The 6252-nt window shown below is 43.7% G+C and overlaps 1 non-coding gene across 1 annotated transcript; it reads right to left on the bottom strand.

The window, feature by feature from the left end:
* Window positions 1–218: 218 nt before the first annotated feature.
* On the bottom strand, window positions 219–325 carry LOC141694416 (small nucleolar RNA R71). The gene has a single exon (XR_012563725.1). It is a non-coding gene; the product is annotated as a small nucleolar RNA R71 (small nucleolar RNA).
* Window positions 326–6252: the final 5927 nt, after the last annotated feature.

The raw sequence follows: 6252 nt of genomic DNA, 5'->3' as shown, positions 1-6252 counted from the left end.
AAGACCCCAACATGCACATAAGGAATTTTGTCGAGATCTGCAGCACTTTTAAGTATAATGGCGTGACTGATGAGGCTATCAAGTTGAGGCTTTTTCCATTCTCACTGAGGGATAAGGCTAAAGACTGGTTACATTCTGAACCAGCTGGGTCCATCACTACGTGGCAAGATCTTGCGCAAAAGTTTCTGGTGAAGTTTTATCCAATGGCAAAGACTGCTGCTATGAGGAGTGCTCTTACTCAGTTTGCGCAGCAACCTACAGAATCTATGTGCGAGGCTTGGGAACGCTATAGGGAAATGTTGAGAAAATGTCCACATCATGGAATGCCGGATTGGATGGTGATCACTGGTTTCTATAATGGTTTGGGGGCCCAATCTCGGCCCATGCTCGATGCAGCAGCTGGAGGCGCCTTATGGGCTAAAAGCTATACTGAGGCGTATAATCTTATCGAGACGATGGCTGCAAATGAGCATCAAAACCCAACTCAGAGGATGACGTCAGGCAAGGTCGCAGGTATTCTGGAAGTTGATGCAGCCACCGCTATTGCAGCCCAGCTCCAAGCGCTATCAATGAAGGTTGATTCTTTGGCTACGTATGGAGTTAATCAAATAGCTATGGTTTGTGAGCTTTGTGCAGGTTCTCATGCTACGGATCAGTGTTCTCTTGTCAACGAATCTGTTCAGTATGTGAATAATTATCAGCGACAATAGCAGCCTATGCCAGCGACCTATCATCCTAACAACAGAAATCATCCAAATTTCAGCTGGGGGAATAATCAGAATGCTATTCAACCAACATATCAGCAAGGAGTAAGTAAACAGTTTAACCCACCTGGATTCCAGCAACCACAACAGTACGCTACAAGGCAATCATATCCTCAACAGGGAAGTGCAGCTGCACCTACTAGTGTTGATTTTGAGGAACTTAAGCTGTTGTGCAAGAGTCAGGCGGTTTCTATCAAGACCTTGGAAAATCAAATCAGTCAATTAGCCAATGCAGTGCTCAATCGTCAACCTGGAACTCTTCCCAGTGACACGGAAGTACCAGGCAGGAAGGAAGCTAAAGAGCAAGTCAAGGCTATTACCTTAAGGTCTGGAAAAGTAGCTGATGCTGAAAAGGCAAAAGAAGTCGAAGCTGAAGTTAGAGATGAAGAATCTAAGCAAAAGGAGAAAGCGGCGGAACCAAGGAAGACTACTGTTGAACACACTCTGCCTGAGGCTAATACAGGGGAGAAACAGCTCTATCCTCCACCACCTTTTCCTAAGAGATTGCAGCAACAAAAGCTGGATAGACAGTTCGGGAAGTTTCTGGAGGTGTTCAAGAAACTTCACATCAATATACCTTTTGTTGAGGCTCTGGAACAAATGCCTAGTTATGCGAAGTTTATGAAGACTATTCTTTCAAGGAAGGTGAAACTGGATGACCTTGAAACCGTTGCTCTCACGGAAGAATGCAGCGCTGTTCTGCAACAAAAGTTACCACCAAAACTGAAAGATCCAGGAAGCTTCACCATTCCTTGCACCATTGGCAATCTAACTTTTGACAAGTGCCTTTGTGATTTGGGAGCAAGCATTAATCTGATGCCGTTGTCGATCTTTAAAAAGCTGGATCTGCCTGATCCAAAACCCACATACATGTCGCTAAAATTGGCGGACCGTTCCATTACTTACCCAAGGGGCATAGTTGAGGATGTGCTCGTCAAGGTGGATAAGCTCTTCTTTCCTGCAGATTTTGTTATTCTGGATTTTGAGGAAGATAAGAAGATTCCCATAATCTTGGGGAGGCCTTTCTTGGCTACTGGCCGTACTTTGATAGATGTGCAAAAAGGGGAACTTACTATGCGGGTCCAAGATCAGGATGTGACCTTCAATGTATTCAAGGCAATGAAATTCCCTACAGAAGATGAGGAGTGCTTAAAAGTGGATGTGATTGATTCTGCGGTTACTTCGGAACTCGATCACATGCTAATGTCTGATGCATTGGAAAAGGCCTTACTGGGGGAATTTGACAGTGATGATGAAGATAGCAACGAGCAATTACAATATCTGAACGCTTCTCCCTGGAAGCGAAAGCTGGACATACCATTTGAATCTCTTGGTACTTCTGACCTTAAGAATGCTGAAGGGAAGCTCAAACCATCAATAGAGGAAGCACCTACCTTGGAGCTCAAACCATTACCTGAACACTTGAGGTATGCTTTTTTAGGTGATTCATCTACGTTACCTGTTATTATTTCAGCTGACCTTTCAGGTAGTGAGGAAGACAAGCTCTTAAGGATTTTGAGAGAATTCAAATCGGCTATAGGATGGACCATAGCAGACATCAAGGGGATAAGTCCTTCATATTGTATGCATAAAATTCTGTTAGAGGAAGGTAGTAAGCCAACTGTGGAACAGCAGCGAAGACTGAACCCGATCATGAAGGAGGTGGTGAAGAAAGAAATTCTGAAATGGCTAGATGCAGGCATCATTTATCCTATTTCTGACAGCTCGTGGGTGAGCCCCGTGCAATGTGTACCTAAGAAAGGAGGTATCACTGTGGTCGCAAATGAAAAGAATGAGCTCATCCCTACCCGAACAGTTACAGGATGGAGAGTATGCATGGATTATAGAAAATTGAACAAAGCCACAACGAAGGATCACTTCCCTCTCCCATTCATTGATCAAATGCTTGACAGATTGGCGGGACATGAGTATTTTTGTCTTCTGGATGGTTATTCTGGGTATAATCAGATTTGTATTGCACCAGAGGATCAGGAAAAGACTACCTTCACTTGTCCATTTGGCATATTTGCTTTTCGTAGAGTTTCGTTTGGGTTATGTGGCGCCCCGGCCACCTTTCAGAGATATATGATGGCTATATTCTCTGACATGATTGGAAATAACGTCGAAGTGTTCATGGATGACTTCTCCGTCTTTGGACACTCATATGATGAATGTTTGAATAATCTGCGCGCCGTACTCAAAAGATGCGTGGAAACTAATTTGGTGCTTAATTGGGAGAAATGTCATTTTATGGTGCGTGAAGGCATTATCCTTGGGCATAAGGTCTCTAGCAAGGGTCTGGAGGTGGACAAGGCCAAGGTGGGAGTCATGGAAAATCTTCCCCCACCCAATTCTGTGAAAGGAATCCGTAGTTTTCTTGGTCATGCGGGTTTTTATCGGCGATTCATCAAGGACTTTTCAAAGATATCTAAGCCATTGTGTAATTTGCTTGAGAAAGATGTGCCTTTCAAATTTGATGATGAATGTTTGGCAGCATTCGAGACTCTCAAGAAAAGTTTGATCACTGCACCAGTTATTACAGCACCAGATTGGACAGAACCGTTTGGATGATGTGTGATGCGAGTGACTATGCGGTAGGTGCAGTTCTGGGACAGCGCAAGAAAAATCTCTTCCATGTGGTCTACTATGCGAGTAAGACTTTAAATGGGGCCCAATTGAACTACACCACTACTGAGAAGGAGCTTTTGGCTATAGTCTTTGGCTTTGATAAATTTCAATCTTATCTGCTTGGTACGAAAGTAATAGTATTCACTGATCATGCAGCTATTCGCTATCTGGTTTCTAAGAAGGATTCGAAGCCGAGACTCATTCGTTGGGTGCTTTTACTTCAGGAATTTGAGTTAGAGATCAAAGATAGAAAAGGTACTGAGAATCAAGTAGCTGACCATCTCTCTAGGTTGGAGAATCCCGATTCTACTTCACAAGATAGGACGTTAATCAATGAATCTTTTCCGGATGAGCAGTTGTTTGCAATTCAGGAGGAAGAACCATGGTTTGCAGATATTGTAAACTATCTTGTCAGCAATATAATGCCGCTTAATTTGACATCCGCTCAGAAGAAGAAGTTTCTGCATGAGGTGAAGTGGTATATGTGGGATGAACCATATTTGTTTAGACAGGGAGCTGATCAGATCATCAGGAGATGTATCCCGTTCTGTGAGACGGAGGGGATATTACGAGACTGCCATTCCATGGTTTATGGTGGACACTATGGAGGTGAGAAGACGGCAGCTCGTATTCTGCAAGCAGGTTTTTTCTGGCCTACTTTGTTCAAGGATGCTCATCAGTTTGTGTTAAGGTGTGATCGTTGCCAAAGAGTGGGAAATTTGTCAAGGAAGGATGAGATGCCATTAAATGTGATACTTGAAGTCGAGGTCTTTGATGTATGGGGAATCGATTTTATGGGGCCTTTTATCTCGTCTTGCAATAATCAGTACATCTTGCTGGCAGTCGATTATGTCTCAAAATGGGTCGAAGTTAAAGCTTTACCGACAAATGATGCAAAGGCGGTGCTAAATTTTCTTCATAAGCAAATTTTCACAAGGTTTGGAACGCCTCGGGTAATCATAAGTGATGAAGGATCGCATTTTTGCAACCGTAAGTTCACTTCTATGATGCAGCGTTATAATGTGAATCATCGAGTAGCTACTGCCTATCATCCGCAAATAAATGGTCAAGCGGAAGTGTCTAACAAAGAGATAAAGCGCATTCTAGAGAAGGTTGTTTGTCCGTCAAGGAAGGATTGGTCTTTAAAGCTCGATGAAGCTGTTTGGGATTACAGAACAGCATACAAAACTCCACTTGGGATGTCACTGTTTCAGTTGGTGTACGGTAAGGGATGTCATCTACCGGCGGAGCTTGAGCATAAGGCCTACTGGGCATTGAAGAAATTGAACCTGGATTTAGATGCAGCTGGTAAGAAAAGAATGCTTCAGCTTAATGAACTTGATGAATTTCGACTTCAAGCGTACGAGAATAACAAGATGTATAAGGAAAAGGTGAAGAGGTGGCACGATAGGAAGCTACATCCTAAGTTATTTGTGCCAGGGCAACAAGTTCTTTTATTCAACTCTCGGCTCCGACTTTTTCCTGGAAAGTTGAAATCAAGGTGGTCTGGACCTTTTATTATCAAAACTGTGTTTCCACATGGAGCGGTGGAAATTTTTGAGAATGATTCGGATCAAGCATTCAAAGTTAACGGTCAGCGGTTGAAGCACTACTATGGGGACATGGCAAACCGAGAGGTGGTTAGTGCCATTTTGTTGACTACTTGAGAAAGGTACGGAACGTCAAGCTAATGACGAAAAAGAAGCGCTGCGTGGGAGGCAACCCATGAATTGTTGTTACAGGAACCCTTAGAAGTTAATAACCTATCCAAAAACACAAAAAAATCAGAAAAAAGGGGCTGAGAAAAATTTTTTCCAGAGACCCTCTCCGCGCCCGCGCAGAAATGCTGAGCGGTCGCGCAGGGGTCGAGTTCCAGAAAATTTTTTTCAGTTCAGAAAAAAAAAAAAACACAAAAAAACACAAAAACCCATCACAGCCCATAAACCCACGAATTCTTTTCCCATTACCCCATGATTTTATCCCTCAACCCCACTCCTAATCTAATTTAACCTACTCCACACCCTATATATACATACACCTATCCCACATATCTCCCACAAACTTCCTACACTTAAACCCTCTCATAAACATCAAAAATCAGTTCTTACACACTTTTATTCACAAATCAATGGCACCCAAGAGAGCACGCACTATTGACAGCAGCAGCACAGTTCCTACAGATGATTCTTCGAGGGGCACTGCTGCAAGGCCTCGGTTAACTGACAGAGCTGTGGAGGAGGAGTACACTAGGTTGTTGGGGAAGCCGATTCTGAAGGAGAGGGGGTTTTTACCATCAGGGAGGGATGGTGAGTTGTTGCCCATGATTGCAGAGAAGGGGTGGATAGCTTTTTGTGAGTCACCCGAAGCAGTACCGATGAGTGTTGTTCGCGAGTTCTATGCGAACGCGAAGGCTGAAAAGAATGGGTTTTCTGTAGTTCGTGGGCTGACGGTTGATTATCATCCTGCGGCGATTCGCCGTGTGATTGGACAGCGAGAGAGGAAGCCCGAGGAGGATAACTGGAATGAAAAGACTGCTGAGGATTTTGACTTGGATTTGATTTGTGCGACTCTCTGTCGACCGGGCACAGTTTGGAACCGCAGTCCAGCCAATAATGAGTATCGTCACTTTCCGGCGATTGCCATGAACAGGTATGCCCGTGCATGGAATGCATTTATATGTGCTAATATTTTGCCTTCTTCACATGCACACGAGGTCACAGTTGAGAGAGCACAGTTGTTGTGGGGAATTCTGAATGAGGAAGACTATATGGACCTTGGTGAGTTTATCTACCAAGGAATTCTGAAGTTTTTGAGGGGAGCAAAGCATATGAACATCCCTTATGCATCCACGGTTACGAAG

Source organism: Apium graveolens, chromosome 10, assembly GCF_009905375.1.
Source record: "Apium graveolens cultivar Ventura chromosome 10, ASM990537v1, whole genome shotgun sequence".
In the NCBI taxonomy this organism is placed as follows: domain Eukaryota; kingdom Viridiplantae; phylum Streptophyta; class Magnoliopsida; order Apiales; family Apiaceae; genus Apium; species Apium graveolens.
Note: the sequence above shows the minus strand (reverse complement) of the source record. Positions and strands in the feature narration are given on the sequence as shown.